Source organism: Xenopus laevis, chromosome 3L, assembly GCF_017654675.1.
Source record: "Xenopus laevis strain J_2021 chromosome 3L, Xenopus_laevis_v10.1, whole genome shotgun sequence".
NCBI lineage: Eukaryota > Metazoa > Chordata > Amphibia > Anura > Pipidae > Xenopus > Xenopus laevis.
In genome coordinates this window covers 2,672,821-2,688,323 of record NC_054375.1, presented here as the reverse complement: position 1 = coordinate 2,688,323, position 15,503 = coordinate 2,672,821, and the positions used below count along the sequence as shown (strand labels likewise).

Here is a 15,503-nt window from a genome sequence, read left to right as displayed (position 1 = left end):
GATATAAAAAAAATGACATAATATTGCTTCCTATCCCGGATGAATTCTGACGTGTGCAATGAATTTACATCTCTTAGTGGATCCCCATAAATGTGTGGGGGTTGGTCCTGTTTGTGCCCCACTAACATCAGCTCTCACCCAACACTGAGCCTCATGCAGGAACCGCCTGTTTCTGAACAAAGAGATCAGGCTGGAACACGCAGAGCTTTGTATAGACTCCCAGTCGCTGCGCAGCCACTAGTTGCCTTCCTGCCCCCCAAGGGGCCGATGTGAAGGTTTTTTAAGGACAAAAGGAATTTGCATAGTCTGTGCTTTGCCTCCAGATACAGAATAAACATGATCTTCCTTAAGCCAAGACTAATATCTTGCTGTCATGTCCCTACCGACTGTCAGATAACCCCCCAGTGCTGCTGTGGCGCCACCTCTAAAGACCGGATGTGCTGCATCTGGCACTGTCCCTGTATTCCTCCCCCCACTAAAGTGGCAAACCTCAAAAATAAAAATATGCAGCTTCAACATAAACACATGAATATGCTTTGCTAGAGTACCAGTGGATCTTCTGCCAGCCCCATCCCTAGCGGTGACCCAACCTAGAACCATTTCCATCATCAATGACTATCTCGGCCAGGTTCTCTGGCCTGTACGAAATGTCAGGTTCTATGGACCTAGATACCAGGTTCTCAAGTGGACCCTAGATATCCGATTCTCTGGTGGGCCCTAGATGTCAGGTTCTCTGATGGGCCTTAGATACCAGGTTCTCTGGTGGACGCTAGATATCAGGTTCTCTGGTGGGCCCTAGATGTCAGGTTCTCTGGTGGACCCTAGATATCAGGTTCTCTGGTGGACCCTATTTATCCGGTTCTCTGGTGGGCCCTAGATACCATGTTCTCTGATGGATGCTAGATATCAGGTTCTCTGGTGTTCCCTAGATGTCAGGTTCTCTGGTGGACCCTGGATACTAGGTTCTCTGGTGGGCCCTAGATGTCCGGTTCTCTGGTGGGCCCTAGATACCAGGTTCTCTGGAGGACCCTAGATATCAGGTTCTCTGGTGGGTCCTAGATATCAGGTTCTCTGGTGGTTCTTAGATGTCAGGTTCTCTGGTGGACCCTAGATATCAGGTTCTCTGTTGGGCCCAAGATGTCAGGTTCTCTGGTGGGCCCTAGATATAAGGTTCTCAGTTGGACTCTAGCAGGTTCTCTCGTGGGCCCTAGATATTAGGTTCTCTGGTGGGCCCTAGATATTAGGTTCTCTGGTTGGCACTAGATGCCAGGTTCTCTGGTGGCCCGAGATATCGGGTTCTCTGGTGGCGCGTAGATATCAGTTTTTTTTGGTGGGCCCTATATCTAAGGTTCTCTGGTGGCCTGTAGATATCAGGTTCTCTGGTGGGCCCGAGATGTCAGGTTCTTTGGTAGCTCCTACATGTCAGGTTCTCTGGTGGGCCCTACATTTTTACCTCTAAAAATTGTAACATTGTGTCGGAAAATGTCTGTGAGTTTGGAGAATTACGGGGCTTCCTTGTACCCCTCAGCCCCTGATCTTTCCTGTTTGACACATGTTTTGAGGTGGGGGCTCAGCATCCTGTTTAGAGGCCACAAATCTCAAACCACAAAAGCTCATATCTGTGGCCCTTGAGATAAGGGAGTGTTTGAAGGCCTCGCTGCCGCCTGAGCTAAAACTTATAAAATATTTAACTGAACGTCAGATTTACCCTCCAAATCATTCAGATCTTGTCACATTAACCCTTTATTTTAAAATCCTGGAGTTACATCGTGATCTATGTGGTGGGAGCTGCCATACTGTTTTCCTTATAGTAACGCCCCCCCCCAACAGCTTTGCTTTTTTTCTGATTTGACCTCCCAGCCCAGTGATAAGTGACTTGTCTTGGTGCTCGTTATCACTATAGTATCCTGCAGCTTCTGCACATCCGTCCCCTCTCAATCTGAGCAATTTTTGCAAGCAAGGGCCACTGCCTGGGGCCCCTCAGTACAGAGGGAAAGTTGAGAGAGAGGTGATGCATATATTGCACGTTCCTAGACTTCTGCAGAAAAGCTGAATGAGCAGAATTCTGTGCTGGGGAAGGGGTTAAGGCTCTAGGGGACGGAGACTGAGGGGCCGTGTAATGGAAAAAGCCCAGGTGTGCTGCAAATGTGCCGGGATTCTTTACTGGAGAAAGATGCCTCTGGGAACGTTTAATTTCAGCCCTAAAACACAGTAATATGGGTTCATGCCAGTCCCATGTTTACCCTGCCTCTCACACTGCTCCACAAACTGAGCTTTGGGAGGAGGCAAATAGGAATAACTGTTTTGGGCCCTACACAGAGGGGCCTTTGAGATCAAAATTTGCAGTTTGAGGGAGAGCAGGTAGAGTAGGGCAAGATGGAGACAGTAGGGAAAGATGGAGACAGTAGGCCACGATGAAGACAGTAGGACAAGGTGGAGACAGTAGGGCAAGGTGGCGATAGTAGGGCAAGATGGAGACAGTAGGGCAAGATGGAAACAGTAGGAGACGATGGAGACTGTTGGACAAGATGGAGACAGTAGGGCAAGATGGAGACAGTAGGACAAGGTGGAGACAGTAGGGCAAGGTGGAGACAGTAGGGCAAGATGGAGACAGTAGGGCAAGATGGAGACAGTAGGACAAGATGGAGACAGTAGGGCAAGATGGAGACAGTAGGCCACGATGAAGACAGTAGGACAAGGTAGAGACAGTAGGGCAAGGTGGCGATAGTAGGGCAAGATGGAGGTAGTAGGGTAAGATGGAAACAGTAGGAGACAATGGAGACTGTTGGACAAGATGGAGACAGTAGGGCAAGATGGAGACAGTAGGACAAGGTGGAGACAGTAGGGCAAGGTGGAGACAGTAGGGCAAGATGGAGACAGTAGGACAAGATGGAAACAGTAGGACAAGATGGAGACAGTAGGGCAAGATGGAGACAGTAGGCCACGATGAAGACAGTAGGACAAGGTGGAGGCAGTAGGGCAAGGTGGCGATAGTAGGGCAAGATGGAGGTAGTAGGGTAAGATGGAAACAGTAGGAGACGATGGAGACTGTTGGACAAGATGGAGACAGTAGGGCAAGATGGAGACAGTAGGACAAGGTGGAGACAGTAGGGCAAGGTGGAGACAGTAGGGCAAGATGGAGACAGTAGGACAAGATGGAGACAGTAGGACAAGATGGAGACAGTAGGGCAAGATGGAGACAGTAGGCCACGATGAAGACAGTAGGACAAGGTGGAGACAGTAGGGCAAGGTGGCGATAGTAGGGCAAGATGGAGGTAGTAGGGTAAGATGGAAACAGTAGGAGACGATGGAGACTGTTGGACAAGATGGAGACAGTAGGGCAAGATGGAGACAGTAGGACAAGGTGGAGACAGTAGGGTAAGGTGGAGACAGTAGGGTAAGGTGGAGACAGTAGGGCAAGATGGAGACAGTAGGACAAGGTGGAGACAGTAGGGCAAGGTGGAGACAGTAGGGCAAGATGGAGACAGTAGGACAAGGTGGAGACAGTAGGACAAGGTGGAGACAGTAGGGTAAGGTGGAGACAGTAGGGCAAGATGGAGACAGTAGGACAAGGTGGAGACAGTAGGGTAAGGTGGAGACAGTAGGGCAAGATGGAGACAGTAGGACAAGGTGGAGACAGTAGGGCAAGGTGTAGACAGTAGGGCAAGGTGGAGACAGTAGGACAAGGTGGAGACAGTAGGGCAAGCTGGAGACAGTAGGACAAGATGGAGACAGTAGGACAAGGTGGAGACAGTAGGACAAGGTGGAAACAGTAGGGCAAGATGGAGGTAGTAGGGTAAGATGAGAACAGTAGGAGACGATGGAGACGGTTGGACAAGATGGAGACAGTAGGACAAGGTGGAGATACTAGGACAACAGACAGTAGGATAGAGGAAGACAATAGATAAATATGTAGACAGTAGAACAAGATTGATACTGTAGGACAAGACGGAGACAGTAATTGTGTGTACCTTGCAGCCAGTTTATGTTGAAGTGTTAGAATGAAGGTGCTGGGAGTTGCAGTCCAACATCAGCTAAGGTGCCACACCACCTCGGGGTGAAGTTGTGTTGCCGTTTATTAAATGAAAGAGTTAAACATTGTGGGCGGGGCCGCGCTTCTGTTTCACTTCCTACTCGTGGCAGACTTACTGAGAGCTGAGTGGCACAGACGGGGTGCAAATGTCTCAGTGATACCAGTGAGTGACATTGGGGTCTCCGGCACATTCAGCCACAAAATGTCCACCTCTTCCCGTCCGCCATTTTGTCGTCAGAAATTCTCTCCTCCCTTTTTTTCTTGTTCACCCGGGGGGGGGGGAGACACAGAATCCTTCAATTCCAGTTGGTTAGGGGGCTACTGGCATCAGGGCACGGGGGGTCATGTAAAAAGCTCCACCAATGGAGAGAGTTCGGCCAAAAAGCAACACTTATCAGGACGACATTGGGATGGAGCCATTAACTGTTCCTCTCCCTTAGCAAAGGCACCCGCAACTGACAGTTACAGCCCCTCCCCCCCGTCCTACTGTCCGACCCTCCAGCAGTGCCAGGGTTAAATCAATGCGGGAACCTTCTATTCTCTAAATAAACCCAAAACTAGAAAACAAATTAATTAGCGGAGATTCAGTTGTGTTACTGGTTTCTGAACGAATTAAAGGGAAACTGTCATCTCATTTCGATGGTTCATATACAAAGTATGGGCACCCCTGCCCCCGACAACTCATTAATACACCAAGGGGGTAAATATGCAGTTGCCCCTCCCTTTATAACTGCCCTGGGGCTTCTGGAAGGTTCTCACTACATGTTGGAAAATTTTTGCTGGGAGTTGTTGCTGGGAGTTGCTTCCATTCAGCCACAAGAATAAGGTTGGGCAGTGATGTTGGGGATCAGGATCACAGTCGGGGTTCATATTCATCCCACAGGGGTTCAGTTGGGTTACCCCTCTCGTTACTGCTATAACTGCCCCTACTCTTCTGTTAAGGTTCCCACTAGATGTTGGAACGTTGTTGCTGGGAGTTGTTGCTGGGAGTTGCTTCCATTCAGCCACAAGAGCATTAGTGAGGTCAGGCTCACAGTTGGGGGTTCCAATTCATCCCCCAGGGGTTCAGTTGGGTTGTCATTGCACTGCAGTTGTGTTTGCCTCTGATCTCCTATAAAAGACATTGCTAAGTTTATATCTCCCTGCCATAAAGCAAGACAGCGCTGCTGCATTCAGCCAAACAGGAAGTCAATTCAGTAGAATGAGTAGCAGCTAAACCTGAGATCTGGCCTGGGTTAAATACCTGCACTGAGTAACCTCTGCCAATGTGTTTCTGCAGGAGAGACGCCAGGCTTGAGATTAACCCTTCAGATGCTGCAGCCGTGGGGACAGAGGTAAGTGACTGCCTGTGACATCTCATATCGCATTTTAGGGCTCCCCGTGGGCTAATGTGACGGATCTCCTGGGGGTCGTCGCCAGCTCTATGGGCCACACTGAATACTGGGGGGCAAGATGGTGCCCAAGGGGCCACGTCTGTATTAACAAATGATTAAAGTCACCGCCAGCGCCCGACTCTCACATAATGATGTCGTTGTATAGTAAATACGGGCGACCTGGTGCCTTTCATCGTGTCATGTGACGCACTCGTGGCCATGACATCATATTTGCTCTTTACTAGACAGACGTGTATTTCTGCCTCTCACACTTTCCTGCCTTTTCACTTTACAAACAAAGTATCAGACGCAGCCGAGAAGTCACATGAAAAGTGACAGTTACATTTCTCGTGAGCAGCAGTGCAGAAACGGCCAGACAGACACTGCTGTCAACGGCAATGACATGTACTTACAACTCTACACCCAGAAATCGATGCATATTGGGAAGCAGCTTTGCGTTACAGTGTTTCAGGAGTCAGAACCAGCAGTGCCATAGAAGAGACAGGGACAGACAGACACTGCTGTCAATAGCAATGACATTTACACACAAATCTACACCCAGAGAGGATCAGGAATTCATGGATATTTGGAAGCTGCTGTGAGTTACATTGTTTCAGGAGTCGGAACCAGCAGTGCAGAGAAGCGAAATGGAGAGACAGTGACAGACAATAGCAATGACACTTATACACAACTATAAACCCAGTAAGGATCAGAAATTTGTGGATATTGGCAAGAGTTGCATTATTTGAGGAGTCAGAACCAGCAGTGCATAGAACAGAAAGGGGCAGACAGACAGTGACAGACAATAGCAATGACATTTACACACAACTCTACACCCAGAGAGGATCAGGAATTCATGGATATTTGGAAGCTGCTCTAAGTTGCATTGTTTCAGGAGTCGGAACCAGCAGTGCAGAGAACAGAAAGGGACAGACAGACAGTGACAGACATTATATAAATATAAGAGGAGTCACGCTTGAGACTGATTGGATGAACGGCAGCCTCCACAACAGACTGGACTCTTGCAGCCAATCAGAATGAGAGCCCCGCCCCCTCACCCAGTTAAAGAAACGGTACAAGTTTTAGAGAGACAGGGAAAGTGCTGATGTAGCAGTAACTGTAGCGCTTGGGAATTGGGTGTGTAATTTATATATATATATATCTCAGTATTGGTGTTACATCTCTATCAGTAGGGTTATTATATTTATATACTGTATATTAGTAGGGTTATTATATATAAATCTATATGAGTAGGGTTGTGTATATATATATATATATATACAGTATATATCAGTGAGTATGGTGTCCCCTGGGAGCCCTCGGCAGTGGCCCTGTGCCAGCAGGGAGGTTACAAGGAGGTTGCCCCGTCTCCTGCCAGTGTAACACTAACCCCACTAACTGCCGCATATACAAACTGCCACCTGTTCCCTCGCCGCGCGCGCCAGGCCTGTTTCCTATTTTAAACAGTTGGAATAGCCGTCTGCATTCCTCCCCGTCTGCAGTTGGTCTTGCTGCGCTCACCGTATGGGTTACACCGAGGGAATGTGACCCCGACTCAACTGCTGGTCTCCTCCTGTACCTGCTGAAATACAACTCCCAGCATCCTCGCTGATGTCCATATAGTAATGGCTCCGGTACAGTCTGCAGTATGCCCACTGCTCACAGCTCTATGGCTACATAACACAAACTGACTGTCTTAACCCTATGTCTGCTGGATCCGCAGCCACTGCCTCTTCCCCCAACAGGTGCCCCATTCCCACAGGCTAACTGGCTTCTGCGGCATTGGCTACTGCGGCCGCCACACGTTCACCTGTTTAAACAGCAATTTAGCCTTTCCCCCTAATCCTGCGGCCCCTTCACGTTACACCCTTAACCCTCGCACACCCAGACTGACAGGCAGGCTCAGACTGTGTAGAAGCGTCTCACAGGGAAAGTGTTGGAAGGGTTACTGCCTGCTCATCTATAGGGATAGCTATCAGAATTGCCTTTATATTTACATAGGGAATCAAATTTTGTCCAAAAAAAACCCTTTTTTTTAACCAATGAATTTTGCACTGAGAACAAACGATTTAGGAGTTTCTAGGAAAACTGTACAGAAATGTGACTAAATTTATAAATGATGAAATTTGATCTCATTTCGAATGAGTTTTAGGGGCAGATTTATCTTCCTCGGAATGAAGTCGTACGAGTTTTCCGTTGGGTTAAATTCTCAGAAATATCTTTTTTTTTTTTTTTTTTTACAATTTGACGTTTGATAAATCTGAGTCCCGGGAACAGAAACCACATCCTCAGATCCAGTTGCAGTTATTAGAGTTGGTTCTGTTACCCAATCAGGGCCACGCCCCCTCACATCGACTTGCTCCACCTGTATTTTCCATCCAACTGTGAACTACAAGGGCCAATAAGGAATGCTGGGAATTGTAGTTCACAAGAGCTAAAGGCAAGAAAGGCCCCTCCTACTCGTTACTAATGAAATCCTCCCATGTGGGGGTTAAACTCTCATGTGACAAATTCATGATGTTTAGACCCTTAGTCACTCCCAGCTAGACTACAACTCCCAGCATCCCCAGAGAGACTCGGCTTAGACATTGGCCTGGGGCAAATACTAAAAAATTTATAACCCTCCCCCAGGAGCCCCCAGTCCTCCCAGGGCAACAGAGAGGGACAGAAAAGGAAATTAATGTGAGAGAGAGTCTGATAGATCTGCACTTCTTGTTTTTACAGAGATCAAACAGACCCAGAAATGACAGTCACGTTGCACAGTAAGTACTGAAACTGCCGCTTCTTATCTGCAAATCATGTGGCGCCTTCATCTCTGCTGAACTGACACTGCTAGAATCTCAGCTGCCATAAAGCAGGACAGGACTGCTGCTTCCAATGGGGATCAGATAGGATCTGTGCAGCCACTGGGACAGAATGTTCTGTTATACAGATAGCTAGAATCTCAGCTGCCATAAAGCAGGACAGGACTGCTGCTTACAATGGGGATCAGATAGGATCTGTGCAGCCACTGGGACAGAATGTTCTGTTATACAGATAGCTAGAATCTCAGCTGCCATAAAGCAGGACAGGACTGCTGCTTACAATGGGGATCAGATAGGATCTGTGCAGCCATTGGGACAGAATGTTCTGTTATACAGATAGCTAGAATCTCAGCTGCCATAAAGCAGGACAGGACTGCTGCTTACAATAGGGATCAGATAGGATCTGTGCAGCCACTGGGACAGAATGTTCTGTTATACAGATAGCTAGAATCTCAGCTGCCATAAAGCAGGACAGGACTGCTGCTTCCAATGGGGATCAGATAGGATCTGTGCAGCCACTGGGACAGAATGTTCTGTTATACAGATAGCTAGAATCTCAGCTGCCATAAAGCAGGACAGGACTGCTGCTTACAATGGGGATCAGATAGGATCTGTGCAGCCACTGGGACAGAATGTTCTGTTATACAGATAGCTAGAATCTCAGCTGCCATAAAGCAGGGCAGGACTGTTGCTTACAATGGGGATCAGATAGGATCTGTGCAGCCATTGGGACAGAATGTTCTGTTATACAGATAGCTAGAATCTCAGCTGCCATAAAGCAGGACAGGACTGCTGCTTACAATGGGGATCAGATAGGATCTGTGCAGCCACTGGGACAGAATGTTCTGTTATACAGATAGCTAGAATCTCAGCTGCCATAAAGCAGGACAGGACTGCTGCTTACAATGGGGATCAGATAGGATCTGTGCAGCCACTGGGACAGAATGTTCTGTTATACAGATAGCTAGAATCTCAGCTGCCATAAAGCAGGGCAGGACTGTTGCTTACAATGGGGATCAGATAGGATCTGTGCAGCCATTGGGACAGAATGTTCTGTTATACAGATAGCTAGAATCTCAGCTGCCATAAAGCAGGACAGGACTGCTGCTTACAATAGGGATCAGATAGGATCTGTGCAGCCACTGGGACAGAATGTTCTGTTATACAGATAGCTAGAATCTCAGCTGCCATAAAGCAGGACAGGACTGCTGCTTACCATGGGGATCAGATAGGATCTGTGCAGCCACTGGGACAGAATGTTCTGTTATACAGATAGAATCTCAGCTGCCATAAAGCAGGACAGGACTGCTGCTTACAATGGGGATCAGATAGGATCTGTGCAGCCACTGGGACAGAATGTTCTGTTATACAGATAGCTAGAATCTCAGCTGCCATAAAGCAGGACAGGACTGCTGCTTACAATGGGGATCAGATAGGATCTGTGCAGCCACTGGGACAGAATGTTCTGTTATACAGATAGAATCTCAGCTGCCATAAAGCAGGACAGGACTGCTGCTTACAATGGGGATCAGATAGGATCTGTGCAGCCACTGGGACAGAATGTTCTGTTATACAGATAGCTAGAATCTCAGCTGCCATAAAGCAGGACAGGACTGCTGCTTACAATGGGGATCAGATAGGATCTGTGCAGCCACTGGGACAGAATGTTCTGTTATACAGATAGCTAGAATCTCAGCTGCCATAAAGCAGGACAGGACTGCTGCTTACAATGGGGATCAGATAGGATCTGTGCAGCCACTGGGACAGAATGTTCTGTTATACAGATAGCTAGAATCTCAGCTGCCATAAAGCAGGACAGGACTGCTGCTAGTCTGTCGGTTGTGAAAATTGCAGTTCAGTATCAGATATGGGGCAGGACTTGCTGGTCTTTTCTATAGGATTAGTGATGCCCCTGGTGAGGTCCAATTAAAGTGCACGTGGCAATGTGACAGGAGGTCGGTGGCTTTGTCGGGTCAGTGAGGGGAGAATTCTGGGTAATGGACTGAGAAGCAAAAGACAAAACAGTGAGTGGATCAGTAGAAGGAATGGGATTATGGGAGATAAAATCCGTCTCTAATGACCTGTGATATTAAGGGAGTCGGGGAAAGTGACCCAATAAGACAAGTCAGAGAGACCCAGAGGCTGGGATTGGGGGTTCAGTAAATTTGGGGGGCACAGTAAGATCTTACAAACAGAATTTATTTCCCCTTTGAGGGATAGTTAAAGGGAAAGCAGCAGCCTAAAACCCACCGCAGGACATTAACCCCCTTTTACTCTCATTCACAGGGAGCTGCCGGCCGATGCTGGGGGGACGCAGAAGTGCAGAGGGGAGGCCCTAATTAATGAGCAATTTCAATATATTGTGGCAGAAAAAGTCTATTTAAATCCCTAAATTGCTGCAGGGCCCAGTGACAGGTCGGTACTCCACTGCTCTCAATAACTGCTGGCTGCAGGGAGTTGTTATCGGCGTTCCATCACCGTTTCGGAACTGAAAGGGTTAGCCGGATTTGGCTGGAGGGGGGGGCAGAGAGGTGGAAAGATCCAGAAATAGCAACGGGTGCCGAAATGATGTCAGTGCGACCCCTAGTGGCTGCTTCCTGGTACTGTCTCACGTTGGGTTAAATCAAAAGAGAGTGGGTGGAGTCACTGTAAAACAGCGCACTGGCTCCTCCCTCTCCATCAGGCACCCGCGGGCAATAAAAGGGCCCCCGAGATTTAATAACGACCACTTGCAAAGTTGTCAATTTCCCCTTCCAAAAGTTAACTTTTAGTGTGTTACAGAATGGCCAATTCTAAGCAACTTTTCAATTGGTCTTCATTATTTATTTATTTTTATCGTTTTTTTTAGTTATTTCTCTTCTTCTGACTCTTTCCAGTTTTTAAATAGGGGTCGCTGACCCCATCTAAAAAAAACAAATGCTCTGTAAGGCTACAAATGTATGGTTATTGTTACTTTTTATTCCTCCTCTTTCTATTCAGCCCTCTCCTATTCATATTCCAGTCTCTTATTCAAATCAGTGCATGGTTGCTAGGGGAATTTGGCAACAAGATGGCTGAAATGACAAACTGGAGAGCTGCTGAATAAAAAGCTAAATAAGTCAAAAACCACGAATAATAAAAAATGAAAACCAATTGCAAATTGTCTCAGAATATCCCTCTCTACATCATACTAACAGTTAATTTAAAGGTGAACAACCCCTTTAAGTCTGTCCCTGCGCAACTGCTCCCCCCCTGCAGCCTCTCCAATTGCGTCCAGTCATAAAGGCTCCTTCCTGTTTGGCCCCGGCTGTCTTACTAAGGGCCCTTCATGGTTTGTTTTTGCTTTTCAGGTGACTTTGTTCCCCGTTATCCAGTGGACTGTTGCATTGTGGGTATTTCAACCCCCAGGTGAGCTCCGTGGGACATGGCTCCTCCCAGATTCCGACTGCCCTTTGGGGTGAGGTAGTAGGTTGTTTAGTTGTGGGTTGCACCCCGACGTTTGGATAACTATACAATCTACTGTCTTTCCTGAAGTGGCTGTGATGTCATCGTGGGAGTGGCCTCTCAAGGATAAAAATTAAAGGGCAACAAACCCTTAAACAGCAGTTAAATGATGTGAGAGATTTTCCTTTGCACATTTGCCTTCCTGGGGCGGAGTTAGGGGAACTCCATCGGGTCACGTGCTTCTGTGGAGGGTTACCCTACAGGGTCAAGTGGTTTTTTAGGTTTATTTACCCTCTTTTGGCTGCGGCTGCCTTGCCGGGATGAGGTAGTAGGTTGTGTGGTTTCAGGGCAGAGATTTGTGCCCCAATCAGGAGATAACTATACAACCTACTGCCTTCCCTGGTGGGCGCCATGTCTGTGCCAATCGGAAGGTGGAGGATAAATCATAACGTGTGCCAATCACTCGCTCTTGTTTTCGTGATGCCCCTCCCCCTTTCCTTTCTTTCACCAGAAAACCTGCCATTTCATAAAAATGATTCCGACTCCGGTGTCTTCTGATCCGGGCGAGCGACTCCATGTTCAGACTGTGGCACCGGCCCAGATTCTCCAATAAACCAAAGTCGGCTACAAAACCAGCCCCCAAACTAGCCAAGAGGCACCTCAACAGTAGCCCAACAATATGTGCTGGGGGAAAAAGTCTAAAAAATAAATGAATTTATCTGAAAATATGACTTTTTTTATATTTTTAAGTTTTAACTGTTTTGCAAATTGTTCCATGAAGCAAAAATAGGACAGATTTGCCTTTAACTAGAGGGGGCCCAGGAGGTATAGGGGCCACCATAAGGGGGTACTAATGTACGGGGCCCCGGCCCCCCTTAAGTGATGCACCGAGGAAGCTGAAGAAGACGGTAAGTTCCACTGAACACCAAGGTTTTTCTTTTAATTCTTTAAACCCCTGGCCACTCATTTTTTTTTTTTTTTAAAAATTATTATATGGGGCCCGTGACCACCAATGTTTTTTTTTTTTTAAAAAAAACTTAAACCCCCAGCTACTAATTGTTTTTAAAAAAAATATTCTATGGGGCCCTGACCACAAGTGTTTCTCTTTAACTTTTAAGGGGGCCCTGACCAACAATGTTTTTCTTTAAAAAAAATTTTAAACCCCTGGCCACTAATTTTTAAAAAATAATTATTCTATGGGGCCCTGAACAGAAATGTTTCTCTTCAACGTTTAAGGGAGCCCTGACCACCAATGGTTTTTTTTAAAAAAAAAATTTAAACCCATGGACACTAATTTTTTTTTAAAAAAAACATTATTCTATGGGACCCATGACCACCAATGTTTTTTTTAAAAACTTTTATGGAGGACCCTGGTGCAAAAGTTTTTTTCTTTTAATTTATACAGGGGGCCCTGGCCACCAATTTTTATTTTTTAACTTGTAGGGGGGCCCTGGCCACCAATGGCTTTTTATATCTTGTGAGTGGGCGGGGTTTACTGTTTTTAGCACTGTCGTCTGTGTGGACTTTTTACTGTGGTGTGGGCGGGATCAGGGGTGGTGTGGGCGGGATCAGAGGTGGGGTGGGCGGGTCCGGGGCCCAGAAGATTTTCCTGTATTGGGCCCTGTGATTTCTGATGTTGGCCCTGACTGTATTGGGGCCCCAAATGGCCTAATTGAAATACAATGTCAATAAATATTGGTAAAACAGCTCAACCTCTAGACATTTTAGTGGCCAGAAGATTTTTGCCCCAAAATTGTCTGAAATTGAGGAAAGTCACCGCAAAATGGGAAAAAGAGACGGGAGACTGGGGTACAGAGGCCAAAATCTGGTAACTCCCGACTTCTACACACGTCGGCCCCATTGCATGCTGGGTATTGTAGTCTTACATTCAACTTGGCTGTCTGCAAATTGTTAAACAAAAACCACATTACCCAACATGCATTGGGAGACACAGGCTTTACATTAGGGCAACTGCTTAGTAGCCCAATTTGGCAACCCTTGTTACAGGTTCTGATACACGGATCTTAAATACAGAGACAATGAGCAGCAGCGACTGGGCCCCTCCAGAGCAACTCAGCACCTTATTGGCCGAGGGTCTGATTTAAACTCCTGTAGTGTAAGGGCCACATAGGGCCCCAGTTGTGATCCTTTGATTGGCCCAGGGGCCACACAATAATCAGATCAGCATCAGGCAAAGCCGTCTCGTAACAGTGTGTATAGTAAGGAAGGTAAAGGAGCCTCCATGCCCTGCTCCCTGATCTTCCTTAGCCCCACCTACTAATAACCTAGTGGGTGGAGTTAGTCAATGACTGCAATGAAGCCCCTCCCTCCAAGATTTCTGCAATGAAGCAGCTGCGCCACCTACTGGTCTCTGCCCTTAGCTACAACCAGAAGCCTCAGTAAAGACTCTTCTCCTGCTCAACCCGGGGGTCTTCCTGCTGCAACTTGAACAACATGCAAATAGATCACTATAAAGCCCTAACCTGGCGCTCAGTCTGATCTCTGGTCGCCGGGGGGACTGATCCTAGCAACAGGAATAGAAAACTATATATATCTATATATCCATGACCCCAGAGATACATTCTATTTCCCAATAGAGTACAGCAAATAACAATGTAAAAATAAAGGGAATGAATCCCAGGTAACGCTCTGATTGGCTCAGCCGTCTCCTTGTTTTCACTCCCCTCCCACTAATTACTTGTTTCTCTGTAAGTTTAGTCATTAAATAGGTTTCCCCCCCCAAAGGGGCAGAACTGCTCAACTCACTAACGACTTCTTAATTAATTCCACAACAAAGAACAGAAATCTCATTGGTTCCCCCCGAAGCACCGCCTTTAATCTTCTTCCAGATGCAGCACCGGAAATTATGCTCTATCCTGCGCCCACAAACACTGTCCTGATGTCACCCCCAAATCTACCAACTGATATACCCCCATCTTTCCTCTGTCACCCCCATATCATATATGCACATAATGTAAGTGTATAATATATAGGCACAGCCCCCCATCTTTCCCCTGTCACCCCCATATCATATATGCACATAATGTAAGTGTATAATATATAGGCACAGCCCCCCATCTTTCCCCTGTCACCCCCATATCATATATGCACATAATGTAAGTGTATAATATATAGGCACAGCCCCCCATCTTTCCTCTGTCACCCCCATATCATATATGCACATAATGTAAGTGTATAATATATAGGCACAGCCCCCCATCTTTCCTCTGTCACCCCCATATCATATATGCACATAATGTAAGTGGGGTGAGTGAGCTCAGCTGATATATTTATGTAAAAAGCAGAAGGAGTGGGGACAGGGAGAGATCGGGGTGCAGCTGCTCGTGGGTGGAACCGACAGTGCAGGAAGAAGGATCGGCAGCAGGACAAGCACAGACTGGTTGGCCGGACACTGCACTTGCCCCCGGGTTGCAGCACAACTCACACAACTCAAGTAACAAGGCAAAGTTTAACCCATTGTGGGCCACTCTAGTTTATAAAGTGGTGTCATGGCTTCAGCATTGTGTGTATAATCCAACCCACATTGTAGGGCCACAGCAATCACTAAGATTGAGAAACACCCACGATGCAACAGGAAAGACCATTGTTGTTTTATCAGCCAAACCGGCACGTAGTCCCCAGGGAGAGCTCGGTGTAAAGAGATTTTTTTTGGAACTTCTACCTGAATTTCACAGAGAAATTTTGTTACAAGTAGGGATGCACCGAATCCACTTTTTTGGATTCGGCCGAACCCCCGAATCCTTCACAGAGGATTCGGCCGAATACCGAACCAAACCCTAATTTGCATATGCAAATTAGGGGTGGGAAGGGGAAACATTTTTTTACTCCCTTGTTTTCTGACAAAAAGTC

General features: G+C 47.0%; 1 long non-coding RNA gene across 1 annotated transcript in view; it reads left to right on the top strand.

Annotated features, from left to right (window-relative positions):
* LOC108710718 overlaps positions 1-8,312 on the top strand; it is a 34,574-nt gene extending 26,262 nt beyond the window's left edge. The window contains exons 4-5 of the long non-coding RNA XR_001934773.2: positions 5,313-5,367; positions 8,131-8,312. This is a non-coding gene — a long non-coding RNA (uncharacterized LOC108710718). The remainder of the gene's footprint in view (positions 1-5,312; positions 5,368-8,130) is intronic.
* The last annotated feature ends 7,191 nt before the right edge of the window (positions 8,313-15,503 follow it).